The sequence below is a fragment of the Sturnus vulgaris genome, chromosome 2 (genome assembly GCF_052056855.1).
Source record: "Sturnus vulgaris isolate bStuVul1 chromosome 2, bStuVul1.hap1, whole genome shotgun sequence".
Classification (NCBI taxonomy): domain Eukaryota; kingdom Metazoa; phylum Chordata; class Aves; order Passeriformes; family Sturnidae; genus Sturnus; species Sturnus vulgaris.
The window spans coordinates 87,435,588-87,450,544 of record NC_142244.1 but is presented as its reverse complement, the minus strand read 5'-3'; positions in this window follow the sequence as shown (position 1 = coordinate 87,450,544).

Below are 14,957 nucleotides of genomic sequence, written 5' to 3'. Positions count from 1 at the left end.
AAAAGTTGAGGATCATTTTTATAAAAATACCATACAATAGAAAACTAGTATTTTCTTCAGGAAGCTCAACTTTCATATTTTCTACCCTACCCTGCAGTGTCTCAGCAGAAGCAGAGCTTTAGAGTGACAGGGGGATGCTGGGAAGCTTTAGGGCTTAGGGAATACTCTGCACTTTGGCAGTTTTTTACACTGTGTTTTGCCTGTTCAGATAATGATCAGTGGTTGTTGGACATGCTTTGTGAGGAGAACAAGATTATGTTTATCTACTATATATATTTATCAGAAATTGTGTGTAATATTTGCTGATGTTGGGTAATACTCAATCGTTTATTTAATTGACAGTGAGTTTATACTATTGTCCTCATTTTTTTCAGACAGATTGAAAGCAGCATTGCATGAATCCATTTGCTTTGGTTGCATAATTTGCTGGTTTACAATTAATTATACAGAAATATTAATGGGGTTATGTCGACAGTTCTGATGTAGTGGAGATCTGAATGTTTCAGTGGGCCACATAAAGAATAAGTTATTAATCCATATGAGTAATGGGGAAAATTTGCCTTTAATAAGAGGCTTGACCCAAATTGTTTTGAACAGCTGTTTAAATTTCAGATGGGTATTTTTTCTTCATATTCAAGAACATAGAACAAAAATATGAATTATCTGAGTGAATTTAAAAAAGTATTCCTGCAACATTCCATTCCTTATGCAGAAAAACCTCTGGATTATGCATTTAGTGAGTCAGACACGTCAAAATAAAAATCCATTGACACTTTGGCAGAGGAAGAAATAATCATGACTTTTTATAACTCACATTTTTTCATCATAAAGATTAACGATTATGCACCGAAATAACACAAATACATTAGAGAAGCCTGTGGTGCATTAGAAATGCTATTCTTTTAAGTCTCTGTCTAGGTGAAAACAGTCTTTTGAGAAAAATAGACGAGTAACTGAGTTACAACAGTTTTTATTTTTTTACTGCAACTGCAGCTGAGGAAGTGCTATTTTATATAGGACTTCTTTGGTAGGTTTCTACTTGAGTGGATTTATCTAAATCCCTTTGCCAGGAGCACATTATTCTTAACAAACAGTATGCAACAGTTACCTTTTTTCTAAAAGGCTATATCAGAAGGATATAGTCCATATATTTAGGTTTTCATATTTATCAATACCTTTATGAATCTTATTTGTTATAACTATTTGTTATGCAATTTTTTACTAACAGCAGCCAGAATTCCAAGTTAAGATCCCAGCCTCCTTTCACAGGAGATTATACAGAGTGAAGAAGACAAGCATGAGTTGTTTGAATTCCTTATATTTAATATTATGTATATTTAAAGGAAGATCAAGCCAGGATCCTAACTGATGCATCTGTATTAGGACTAGCTAAAACACCAAGATGTTGACTCCTGGCATTTTCGTCCAAATGTCCCTTTGAATTTTAATAGAGGAAAAGAGGAAAGACAAGGAAAAAAACACTAAGGGAAGGGAAGTGCAAACACTTCCACGTAAAACAGGATAAGCAATGAGAAGGAAATGAAATGAATTTTTTTTTAATTTTCTAGACACAATTGTGTAAGTGAGAATCCAGGGTAACAAAGAAAAATCTAAGGGTAGGAGAAAGTGAAAATCTGATGTATATCTTGCTTTTATCCTTTGAGAAGGACACAAATTCTTTTTTGCTTACTCCGAGGAGTGCCCTTAACAGGAACCAGTCCATGAAGGATGAGGGGAAAGGAAAGGCTCCAGAATGCGGAGGTGTGTTTATATGGAGGCTGCATCCACAGCCTTCCACTGCCAAGGCACAGAGCTCTGCTGGTCCTTCTAAATGCTTCCTCTTTTCCCAAGACTGTGCCAGCTAGCCCTTCACTCTCATTCCCCAGACGCTGGCATCAGAGGCAAACACAGCTAAGCTCATAATACACAGATCAGGATCGTGGGCAATATTCCATCTGTGGAATAACATGTAAATTAAGCTGGTTGTGTAACGGTATTTCTTTGTCATATGCAGTGTACGCAGAGGGGGAAGCCACTATAGTTAAAGGGAAATTGTTATTAGGTATGTATAAAATTGTGTGTGATGCGTTAAAATATTTTTCATTTTGCCTTAAAGACTACTTCGTGGCTCAGGAAAAAAATGTTAATAATAATTTTTAACATTTTGAAGTATTTACATTCTATTACAGATAATAATCACATGCTTAAAGTACTTTTAGTAACTCACCTTGTGTCATAAATTGCATATAATTTCTTGTTTTCTTCAACGGCATTCCTGAAAAGAGAGAAAAAGAGCATATTAGTTGCATGCCTTGTGTCCATTGCCAAAAAACCACCCTCATTTATGACTCTAAACATTTTCAGACCATCATTGTAGAATCTAGAAATGGGGGGAAAAATAACCTATAAATTGATTGTTCAACCCTTCACATGACAAGATTGTAATAATCCTTTGGAAATTGCCTAAGTGAGTTTTTAATTATAGATCCATGACTCTGTTGCCAAGAAATAAAAAAGAAAAAATAGTAACTGCTTTTGTGAAAAACACAATGAAAAGATATGTTTTTGATGGAGCTACGTGAATAATTTTTAGCAATGCTTTCCAGTTGATCCAGATGAACATTATCCAATTCAGTTATTTCATTATTTTTTTTAATAAATAAAATTTTAAAATAAATTGAAGTCTAATGCACTGTATTCAACATGAGAATGTAACTCTGATGTTTTGAGTACTTTTAGGTATGACTAAACATTGAGGCTCATATTAAAAAAAAGGCATATTGAAAATTCGAAGCTGCAGTCTATATTTTTGAGCTTTTTCAGTTGAAATCCACGTGACTTTGGAGAAAACATTTTGCATTCTTAAACTAGAAAAAAAAGGGCTTTTTTCCTGAACTTTTTTTGTTGGACTGTTTCTGAACGTGTGAGAAAAAAGACACTCTTCTGAAATAGTGCTAGTGATTTGAGGGAGAGCAAGAAATGTTGTCTGAAATGTGTTGGCTTTGCTGGAATCAGCAATAAAATATAAGTTTTAGCTACGTAGTTTCTGAGAAGGCGTGATGAATCTAAGAGGCACTCCATAATAAGTATTGATTTGTATCTTACAATCTGATTTTATGTCTCTGTGCATTACTTTACCTGTCTGCTTAGAGAAGTTAAAGAGAAGCAACTAAAAGCATGGGGTAAATGATCCTGAGTTTGGATGCATTAAGCTCCACTTACATGGGAAAGTTAGATGCTGGGTTTGGTCCCTGTTCCTGGAGTGGTTATGCCTTTTACATTAAATATGCACTAAAGGATATTAGGAGCTGAGTTTTGTGATTGCTCAACTCTCTTGTGCATTGGGTAAGGAAATGTGGGGCCTCTCTCATGTCTTGGATCTCCCTGAAATAGCCAGCTGTGTAAAACACAGTGCTGGGCTGGGCTCAGCTTGGCTGCCAACATCTGGTCCATTGAAGGTGCCCTGAGTTACCTGAGACACTGAATAGAGTTGCCAGTTACCACATGAAACCCACAATCTACTGGGGAGTTAAATGGAATTCCAGAGAGACACCTTGGAGAATTCCAGTGGCTCAGAATGCCTGTGTATGGGAACTGGGCTGGAACTCTCAGGTCAGATTCCACCCAAGAGAAGGATCCCTAGCTTTCTATACAAAGGCTATATTAACTGAGTTGACTAGATCTCTGTTGACATAATGGGAACACCCAGGTCTCGTGTAGACACCTATGTCTAATCTTCAGATTAATCCTACTCCTAATTTCACAATGTTTTATGTTATTTTGATTGTTCTAGCATCAAGACTCACAAATGACATTGCTCTGGATTTAAAGATCATAGTATTGTATGCCTGCAACCACACCTGGGCATGGTCTGTTGGGGTTTGATTAATATTCTCAAGTACAGGTTCATTTATTCTCCACACTTAGTTCTCTGCTCCTCCATGACCCCCATCGGGGAATTTCTTGAGCTCAGCAAAGGAGCTCAGAAAGGGAGGAATAGCAGAGAAGTAGCATCTGAGGCCTGAACACTTGCCCAAATATATCTTCTGATTATAGTTAGGGATCTCATATTGGCAGAGTCACATGGTTCAGTGCTCAGACAAGAAGAGGGCTGTGCTCTTTTCTGAAGTGCACATCACAGCTTGCTGCAAGGTACTGGAACATCCACTGCATTTGCAGAGGCCAGATACAGAGAGTTAGGGAGCAAGCTCAACCTTCATCATCCTTTAGGACTATGCTCCCAAACACAGCCAGTGACACCTGGGAGACAGACACAGATCAACCCGTAACCATGACAACTGGCGTGGGACTCACAGCAAATTAGCTATGGGTGGAAGAGGGCACCACTTCTGAATGAAAATCTACAGCATAGATGGAATAAGCATCTGGTTTCTATTTCATTACCTAAATATATCCATACCCATGAGATAAACAGGAATTTGAATACAATAGTGTTTTTGTAAATTAGCAGATTTGTGAAAATGTTCAGAACTGGGCAAAGCATCATGTGTGGCCACTCTGGTTTAAAACTTTTGACATCCATCATCAAAAATGCCAGTGGCAGGATAGAATTAACTTAGCTTCCTTATTGGTACAGAAATGATAATGGAAAAAGGAGATCAGGAAAACCGTCAGGCAAACATAACAGGAAAGAATAAAATTTAATCTTGTAAGTGTTGAAGTTTCAAAGTCAGCTTTTATTCAGACTGATAATGTACTCCATTTTTTTCTTCTCTTGCAAAAAAAAACCGTAGACACATCTTAATGTTGAAATTCTCTTATTCAGCAGAGTGGTGAGGAATCATGTGGTCTCTGCATTGAAAAATGCTTTCTTGTGAATGAGGACTAAATGGAGTTCAGGAGTCTCCTAGCACTAGTCTGCCTGGCACCAATAGAAGACACTTCTGAAAGTATTACAAACGTAAATCCCCCGTCACAAAAGCGGCACATTAAAAGTACTTATATTAAAAGCACTTTGTTGTATATGAATATCATTATATAATTGATTATTCCCATTAAAATGCTTTGCCTCCTTATCACAACTTTAATAAAAGAACAAAACGGCTTTGAATATTATGCATGCACTTGCCTAGAGCCACTATTAAGCAGAAAGGCTCTGTGTGCAGCCAGGCAGTTGTTGATGGTAAATCAAATGGAGGGCATATGGTTTCAGTATGGCTGTGGAGTTTTTGTTGCTAGAAAGAGCTAATGTTTTGTATTTAAAATTATTAAAGTCACAGAAATAGTAGTTTATCTTTCCCCCTTTTTTTCCTCTCCAGCTCTTTTGAAGGCCCACTTATTATAATACAGAAAAACATGCTAAGAACAACCCATGCTGGAATGTTAGGATTTTCCTGAACTGCAAACTTAGAACGTTGTGTGTTTTTTTAAAGAACACACAATTTCTGGATGATACCATGAGTCAGAATGCCTCTGGTTGGGATTCCTCCTTGCTGATGTAAGCACCAAAGATTAAATGTGTAAGTCTGAGCCAGTTACCATGGACTACTTTAATAATCGGTGAGGACAGCAAAAGCAAGTCCAAAGACTAAAAGAAACTCCAGAGGCTGAAACAGACTAAAATAGTGTAAATTAATTACCCTCCAGAAGTACCTAATAACTATGAACATATAGCCCATAGCTAGCAAGACATCTAACTTTTGGGTAGGTAGTATTGCCTAAGATATATCCCATTTATGTGATTTAATGGGAATGAAGGCAAGATTGTTTCAGTACATTGAGCATATTGCCCTACAAAAGTTTATTAGACCAAGATGTCTTTCGGTTGGAGTTCCATGAAGAATATCTCTGCTAATGTTAGTGGGCAGCAGAGAAACAGAGAAGCTGCTAAGTTAATACTTTATTTCTGCTAAGTTAATACTTTATTTCTGGAATTGCTGGAGTCTTTTATCCAAATGTAAGTAGAATTTTAAGCAAGGATCATCTTTTCTGTATTAAGGTCGCAATACAAAGCAGTACTGGTGGATGAGAGGCTGGACATGACCCAGCAATGTGCACTTGGAGCCCAGAAAGCCAATTGTATTTTGGGCTGCATCAAAAGCAGCGTGGCCAGCAGGGTGAGGTGAGACACCCTATATGGAGTGGTGCATCCACCCCTGGAGTCCCCAGAACAGGACCTGTGGGAGCACGTCCAGAGGAGGGGCACCAAGATCATTAGAGGAGTGGAGCATTTCTCCTATAAGGAAAGGCTGAGACAATTGGGTTTGTTCAGTCTGAAGAAGAGAAGGCTTTGGGATAACCTAATTGCAACTTTCCAGTACCTAAAGAGAACGTGTAAGAAAGATGGAGAGGGGCTTTTTACAAGAGGATGTAGTTACTAGACAAAGAGAAATGGATTATAACTAAAAGGGAGTTCATCTAGATTAGATATTAGAAAAAAATTTCAAACTATGATGAGTCTGTGGTGAGATACTAGAATAGGTTACTGAGGGAAGTTGTGGATGCCCCATCCCTGGAAGTGTCCAAAACCAGGCTGGATGTGGCACTGAGCAACCTGGTCTAGTGCAAGGTGTCCCCACCCATGGCAGGGGGATTGGAACTAGATGATCTTTAAGATCCCTTCCAACCCAAACCATTCTATGATTTTATACTTCAATGCTAATGAATCACAGGATGCTTAACAAGTACTCTTGACATTATGGATCTAACAAAATGATTCAGTGTGAAAATATAGAGAGACAAAGACTAATTTTATAGCTAGTAAGACAATGCTAACGGTAAGGAAGTGGGATATTTTAGCTTCAGATTTGAAAGCATCTGAACATGGAAGGCCACCACTGAGAAAAAAATACTTGCTTTTTCTTCTTTGGGAAGAATTCTCAGAGTACATCTCAAACAAGCTATTTACAAACAGGAAGAAAAACAAATGTGATGCTAAGCTCCCCCTCCACTGGCTCGGGGAATGTACTCCTCATTATGTTTGAGCCTTATTCACTTTGAAATGAAGAAAATGGGGTTGCTGGTTGACCCAGCACATGCAATAGAGGCCGAGTGAAGGCCATTCCACATGGCTTCGGTGCAATAACTATTAGTTGCAGCGAAAAAGCCCAACTGTAAATCTTCCTCCCTAGAACAGCTGATTCTGGGCTTCTGCCTCAAGACTTTTCAACCCACTTTGCAAACTCTCCTTCCAGAAACTTCAGAAGCAGTGAGGTACTTGCATCAATGAGTCAATAAAATTCGCTTTTCCTGGGAGGTTCAACCCTTGCTAACCATGTTAAGTATTCAAGGGCATCACTGTCACATAGCGTGATAGGCACTAACTAATTATTTTTAGTACCTAGAAGCCTATCAAGAAAAGTAAGAAAGTACAGACTGAAATGTCAAATGCAAAAATGGGAAACTGTGTTTAAAACTCCCAGGATATTGTAGACACAGTTATTGAATTACCATTGTAGATCTGCTGAAACCTCAGTAAGCAGCAGACGATGGAGGTTTTTGCTATAAATATAAGATTCATATAGCTATCTCTTATTTTTTAAAATATAAATTAAGTGGATGCAAGCCAAGTTTTCATAAATAATGCCAAAAATGTTTATGTATGAGCAGCTTAAACTGTAGCTCTAGCTGAAATAAATGTTTCAGTGAACATGATTTTAAACATGATTTATTCAAATGTTATGTTAAGTAAGCATTCAATATGCTTTTATGTAATACTGATGCCCAAGTTACATGTAATTATGATGACATTATAGCATCCTTGATCTTTCATAACCTCTCTAGAAATTCATTTTTCCCAGCATCAAGCTCCACAAATAGTATGGAAGTGACAATGTCACATAGTATAAACGGTTACCAGAACAATACTCTTCAGTTCCACTTCTATGAGGGCTAGCCAGTCTTGACTCCTTTTGACATCAGCCAGAGATGGGAAGTTTAGTACTGCTCAGAAACATGCTAATGAATTAGCAAAAAACCTGTTTATTGGCATTCCAGAGCAAGATAAGAAGGATGAAGCGAGACTATGTCAAATTGTGGACTCCTGTTTGCTCACATTTAATCACGGATATTTTTGAATGTGTCTAGTTCTAGTTCACATTCTGTAGTTTCTATAGCATTATTTTAGCCCACAGAATTTATTTTCTCTTTTCTTTTTAATGCATTCTATTTCCAAATATAAAAATAATAGGCATAGGGAAAGACATGAAAATACACACAAGACCAGTGTATACATTTTCCATTATCCTTATACTAAAGATCTCAGTGTCACAGCAAATAGTTTAGTGAAGGTTCCAGCTCCACGCTCAGCAGAGGTCAAAAAGGCAAACAAGTTGTAAGAACAATGAGGGAATTAATAGAACAAAACAGGATCAGTACAGTATTGTAGAAATCTGTGTTCTACCCACACCCTTGAAGCTTTGTGCTGTTCCCTTCTATCTCAAAGAGCTTGAGTGCTCAATAAACGTACAGGCAAGAGCTACAGGGATGATTAGAAGTATAGAATGGAATTGGTAGGAAGAAAAAGATTTAGGCTGAGACACTTAAGTCTGGAAGGCAGTTGAGGAAGGAGAGAGATGATGGATGTACATGAAGTCACAGGCTGCCTAAATGATTATTTGCTATCACGCGTATTATAAAAAACAGAGAAGCACTCAGATGATCAGGCGGTCAGTTTAAAGCAAACAATATGAAGTCCTTTATCACACAATGCATAATTAAATCGTAGGGCTCATTGCCAGAGGAAGCTGTGGAGGTCAAAGACATAAACGGGCTCAAGAATCCATTAGACAAATGCATGAGAAGAAGCTCCATCAGTAGATATTAAGATCAATGATGTGAATGCACCCTCTGCCTGAGGAAGTCCATAAACCTCAGATTGCTTGAAAATGCAAGTTTATACCTGGGAAGGAATTGGGTTTTATCTGTCCTGTTTTATGTGTCTTTCCCAAAGTACTATCACTGCTCATTGTCAGGTGACAGAAAACTGACACAACGTAGGCTTGATTCAGTCTGGGAATGGTTATCTTCAATGCCATCAGAAATACATGTTTCTGGTTTACCGTGAGCCAGCAGTTAAATAATTTTCACACCTTAAAATGTCTGTTGTTTTCATTACTACTCTCTCCACTGGTCCAAATAAACCACTGACTTTACTTCTCTTACTTCAGAAATTCATTCAGTTGCATATTTTTGATTTCTAAGCTTTGATCCTCTGAAGCACTTGCACACATCCCAGGGTGATAAAAAGTTTGCCAGTGTCCTTCTAGCCCTCTTGAGGTATTAGACGACTGTAGTAAAACGCATTTACTCAGAAAGAAAAAAATTCAGATGCAGGGAGTGCTCATAAAAACATTTAGAAACAAACCTCTTTACATTTCACAGATCAGAATATATTTTCAATAAGCATACCCGTATTATAAAAGATGTATATTGAATTTTAAGGTATATTGGGGCTCACGTCAATTTTCATGGCAGAAGCAATTACGATTTTAAACAAAGCCTTCTCTCTCAAGCTCTTAAATTCCTTATCAGTGTTTTGTTTTATTTTTGTTTTTGTTTTTTTTTAGTTTTCAGAGGGATTGAATTTTCCATGCAAAGTACATGGAGGCAGAAGAGAGCCCTGAGTTCTCATTCAGGCATCCTAGTGGACATGTGCATGTTTTTCAACGAGCCATGTTACAAAATGAAGAGGTCACCTTGGCCCAACATCATGACAGTTTTGACTGAAAGCAGGTGTTGCTAACATGCTCTGTGCTGAACTCAGAGCTGTTGTGCAATAGCCATGCCAATGAGCACATCAGTTTGACAGGGGCCATTAGATACTCCTCAGGTACTTTTACAGCAAAAAAATTAAGGTGCCCTTGGTCTCCAAAGAAATTTCTGTGGCTCAGTCCTTGGATTTTTTAGGCATCCACAGAAAACCAAAAATACTTTCTTTTGTTGGTTTTTCTTTTCGTTGGTTTTTTTTGCTTGGTTTTTTTTTGGGGGGGGGGGTTAAATTATTATTATTATTTATAATAATATGGAAGAAACCCTGAACTAAGAGAAGGTATTTCCATTAAAGACTCAAGTATTTCAGTCATTTGAAAAAACATCATGAGGAAGAAAAATTTCTTAATCCATTCTAAAACATATTAAGTGTTTGTGGTTATACACACTTAAAATGGGTTATGAATCCCCTGACACACATTTTTACAGATAAAACTAGTCTCCAGCTATGCATGGAAGAGCAATTTTAAGAGATGATGAAACCACATATGATCAGATGAAATAATCGCCTGGATATGTACATGGTGATACTTTCTCACAGGTTGCTACTGCTTTGCAAGTACAGATCAAAATAATTATTCTAAGTGATCTTTAGCTCTTTTGGTTGTTTAAATAGGAGGTCTTTATAAATTCAAAGGCTGTCAGCCCACAGTGTGTCAGGAAACTTGAATTTAAGAGTCCAGCCCTAACATTTACATTTCTCTGTTATGTTTCAGGATTGGTTGTAGATGTTAAGAATATTGCCTTTGAGACCTCTAAATGCATTATATCATAGCCTCGAGCTCTACTTTCTTTTATCTGCTCTTCTTTAATCATCAGAAGTTTTGATTTAAAAGAGAAACAAGCTGATAAAGGAGCCTATGCATCTTTGCATTTTCCCTACTTCACGTCAAGTGTGAGGGTGAGAGAACTGCAAAGTGTAGTTAAATAGTCAAGCCAGTCTATGAAAGATTGGAAATGTTCTATGAATTGGAAAACATGGAAATGTTCTTTGCTTTAAAAATTAATCAGAAGAACTAACACCGTTTTTTTTTTGTACAGGATTTTGAGATGTGAATATGAACACTTAAACTGTCCTGAATATATTGGGAGATCCCCCTGTCTGTTGCAGTAGTGCTAAAAATTTATTTTTTTTAAATGCAAAATAAGCATCCAGCGACATTAGAATGATCTCACTTCTCCTCTTGACATTAGTAAATATTAAAAAAACCCAAAAAACTTTTAAAGGATGAAATTTTAAAATATATTTTTATTAAAATGGTGTTTCAAAATTCCCTCCGTCTTTATTGGAAGACACTGTGAAGTAATTAAGTCTGAAAAAACACTTATGAAATCCAGAGTACACGTTTCAACACCTCAGTTCATCAAGAGTTTATAAACAGTTTTGTAAATGCCTGAAGTACTTTTCTATTGCCTGTAAGCAACAATAAAAAAATTCATATTCATACCCCTTTATTCATACTCATTCAGTGTTTAGTCATCCACTAGAATCTCTAAATTGCCTGGCTTTGTTCATCATCAGCTTTATAAATTGTACCGTGCAGGCATGCTGGCTAAAAGGCCCTAATATAATTTTCAACTATATTTAGTATTTTTCTCTCAAAGTTCTCAAATGCTGTGTGTACATATATATTAGACATTGTAAAACTGGGACATCTGAAACCTCTGAGACGAGAGCAGTTATTAATCTCCATTTAAAAATCCCACTTGAGGAATATGGGGCAAACACTACAGAATTAAACCATTTATCAATGTCAGGCTGTGAGTCCTGGTTATAAGGTTTCCCTGGCAGATAGGGAAGAGAATATTAGCCTCCTAATGCCCAATACTTTGTTGTAACTTTGAGGAAACATAAATTACATTTTCCCATCTAGAAAGCAATTCTATGTTTAAAAGTGCTAAATCAATTAGACATCTATTTTGTAGTATTTCAATTATCCTAATACCCTTAAGTTGGCATGCAGAACTCTTATATATAGATTTATTATATAACATTTAACTCTAAGCTGCAGATTACTAGAACCTGAGAGTTATGGAAGAACTGACTTTCCCTGCAACGCTGTGTAACACAGAATGCAATTTTGGCCCTTCAACCAATGGGATATTATTAGTTCCTTGATCACCAGAAATTTTCTCATTGCTTCCAAACTACCAGCCTGGAATGTATTTCTTTATTTTTTTTTTTTAATTTTTTTTTTTTAGCTTCTAAATCTCTTGAAATTTCTGCATGTGGACCTCAGGCAGAGTGGGGACTCTGTCTGACACCCAGAGCAGAGTGGGACCATAGCAGGAGGGAACAAGAGGCTGGACCCTCTCACAGCCTTTTTTGCTGCTCAGCACAAGGGGACTGCTCTCTCTTTCAGTGGTTGTGAAAGTACTTGTCCTCTTCTTACCCAATTTCTGTAAGTTTTGGGGGAATCACTGAATAGGGTGTTTTAGTCTGCTCCCATTCCTTATGTGCTTATAACTGTACAGAGATTTGCCATTTCACTGGACGCATTCAATAGCAGTTTTAAATCTTAACAGAATCTCTCAGTAGAAGTATCTATAATGAAAATAAGCTATAGTTTGCTGAATTTCAGACCAAATTTCCTCTTTGCTATAGAAATCGATGTTACATTACTCTTAAAAATTTTCATGCTTTTTCTTCAATGCATACAATCTAATAACTTGCAGAAAGTTTAAGACCTCGTTCTTTAAAACAGTAAAAAATTGAATAAAACACATACTTTGTCAGCCTTTATTCCCGCCTTAATATCATCCCTTTAGTATTAAGTGAAATTGCTACAAGTCCACTGTAATTAATATTAGATTGAAAAAGGAAATGATGGAGCTGACAACTTCTACGTTTTACTGTTGTACATTCTAGCATATTTCCCAGTTCCCCTTCTGGAAAGATGAATCTAGCTCTTGTAACAGAAATTTTCTTTTTCTTCTTTTAGTGATCTCTTTCTGGATCTGTTTGCATTGACAGTTATGCACACAATCCACTTTGAAAAATAAGTAAAAAGCAATAATACTTAGAAAATATTTTTCTAAGTAACAACTCACTATTTTTCTTCTAAACTAAGGGGATTTTATGAAATGATGGGCCAGATTGTGCCTCACACAAACATGCATACTCTGGAGGTTATGGCAAGCTGCACAGCCCACTGGGAGCTCTGGAGCTCCATCGCACATGGCAGACGTGCCAGATGCTGCACCTTTCTCAGGCATGGACCTTGTCCTTTACTAGGGGCTTGGCCAGTGTGGAAGGTGGCTAGGTTTTATTTTCCCATCTTGAGGGATGGTTGATAGGCCAGGAATGGGAGTGCAGTGCTGACACAGTCCTCAGTACCATGCACAACTGCCTATGAGGAGGGTGGGAGCAGACACACAGGTGTGCCTGTGCCCCCACACCTCACATGTTGCAGTCACCCTCCTCGTCCCAAGGGCTGCCTAGCATTAGGCCAAACCTTCCCTTTGGAAATATCGCTTGTGGATACTTATGAGTGAATAAAAGTGCTTGAGATTCCCATCAAGAGGAAGGGAATTGCTTGAGCACTCTGGCCATTTCTGCGTAGGAAGCCAGAATGAGCAAACATAGGGAGCTGTTAAAGAGAATTTGATGCAAATCTCTGTTTCATACATGCATCTCAGGGAGATAGAAACAGCCCAAATTCTTGTGTAAGTCCAAACTTCAGGAAAGACAACATGGAGAAGACTGCCTGATGGCATAGCATGAGTTCAGGTGTCATTTTGCTAACAAATTCAATGGATTGACAAATTTACTCTGTTTTTTCTTTGGAAATACCTCCACCATATAGTGGTACTGGATAGCAGCCTCTAGCAACCACCATAAATAATTTGGTTAACCTGAACTCTGGGGAACTCCAATAATCTTCGAAGATCTTGATGTACCATCTGATACAGGAGTAATTTTCCTTAGAATATTCTGATAATTTTGGGTAATTTTCCTTAAAATTAGATAAGAGGAAAGCTTCATAACATGCACAGCATGGGATATTTTAGAGGGGTTATTTCATATATTGATTAGCAGAAGTCAGAGGATTTTACCAAAAAAACACATTAACATCTAGAACAGACAACCTTACAAGAACAGAGGGGTTAATTCTCGGTGCACCCTCAGCAATGTGGTCACATCTTTCTCAGTGACACTCCTTAAGGCCACAATGAGTTCTCCCTGGAGCTGTCTCTTCTTCAGGCTGAACAGTCCCAACTCTTCCAGCCTGTCTTCATAGAGGGGGGGGCAGCCCTCTGATCATTTTCATAGCCTCCTCTCAATCTGCTCCAACAGGTCCTTGCCTTTCCTGTCCTGGGGACAGGATGCAGACCCAGAACTGGATGCAGCACTCCACCTGGTGTCTCACCAGAGCAGAGTAGAGGGACAGAGTCCCCTCCCTCACCCTGCTGGCCACGCTGCTCTGGATGCAGCCCAGGGTATGATTGGCTTTCTGGGCTGCAAGTGCATACGGCCAGCTCATGTCCAGCCTCTCATCCACCAGCATCCAAGTCCTTCTTGGCAGGGCTGGAGTATCAAGGCTGCTCTTGCTCCTCTCATCCCACAGCCCTCATTGTTACCCTGACCCAGGTGCATCACCTTACACTTGGCCTTGTTGAAGCTCATTAAGTTCTTATGGACCCACTCCTTGAACTTGTCCAGGTCCCTCTGGATGGTATCCCATCCTTTAGGAGAGTCACTGAGAAAGATGTGACCACATTGCTGAGGGTGCACTGAATATTAACCCATCTGTTCTTGTAATGTTCTTACCTATTTCCATGTGTAGATGTGCACAGTCCTATATCCAAGTTTGCTTTTTGTCCTCTCCTCCTATTCTGCTCTGCTAGCTAGCTATGTCCTGTTACTGTTAAGGAACACATGTACTGCTGCTATTAAAGAGACTTTAGTTCATGGCAAGTGACATTTTCACTAGAATGGCCTTAAATAGAGAGTAGATAATTCAATTTCCAACTAAGAAAAAGTATAATAAATAAATAATGCTGAAGCCATCTTTTTGTTCCTCCCTAATGGGAGGGTAATCATTAATCTTTTAGCCACTGGGGAAATACATTTAAGGAAAAATTGGGAGGATGATAACAATTAAAAATAAGACTGAAATGAAATTACCCACATTAGTAAAGTTGCTAATACCATGGAGTGCCTACATGCAATAGAAAGAATGACAGAGAAATCTGTCATTATTTATGTAGGCATCTGAAGGCCTAGC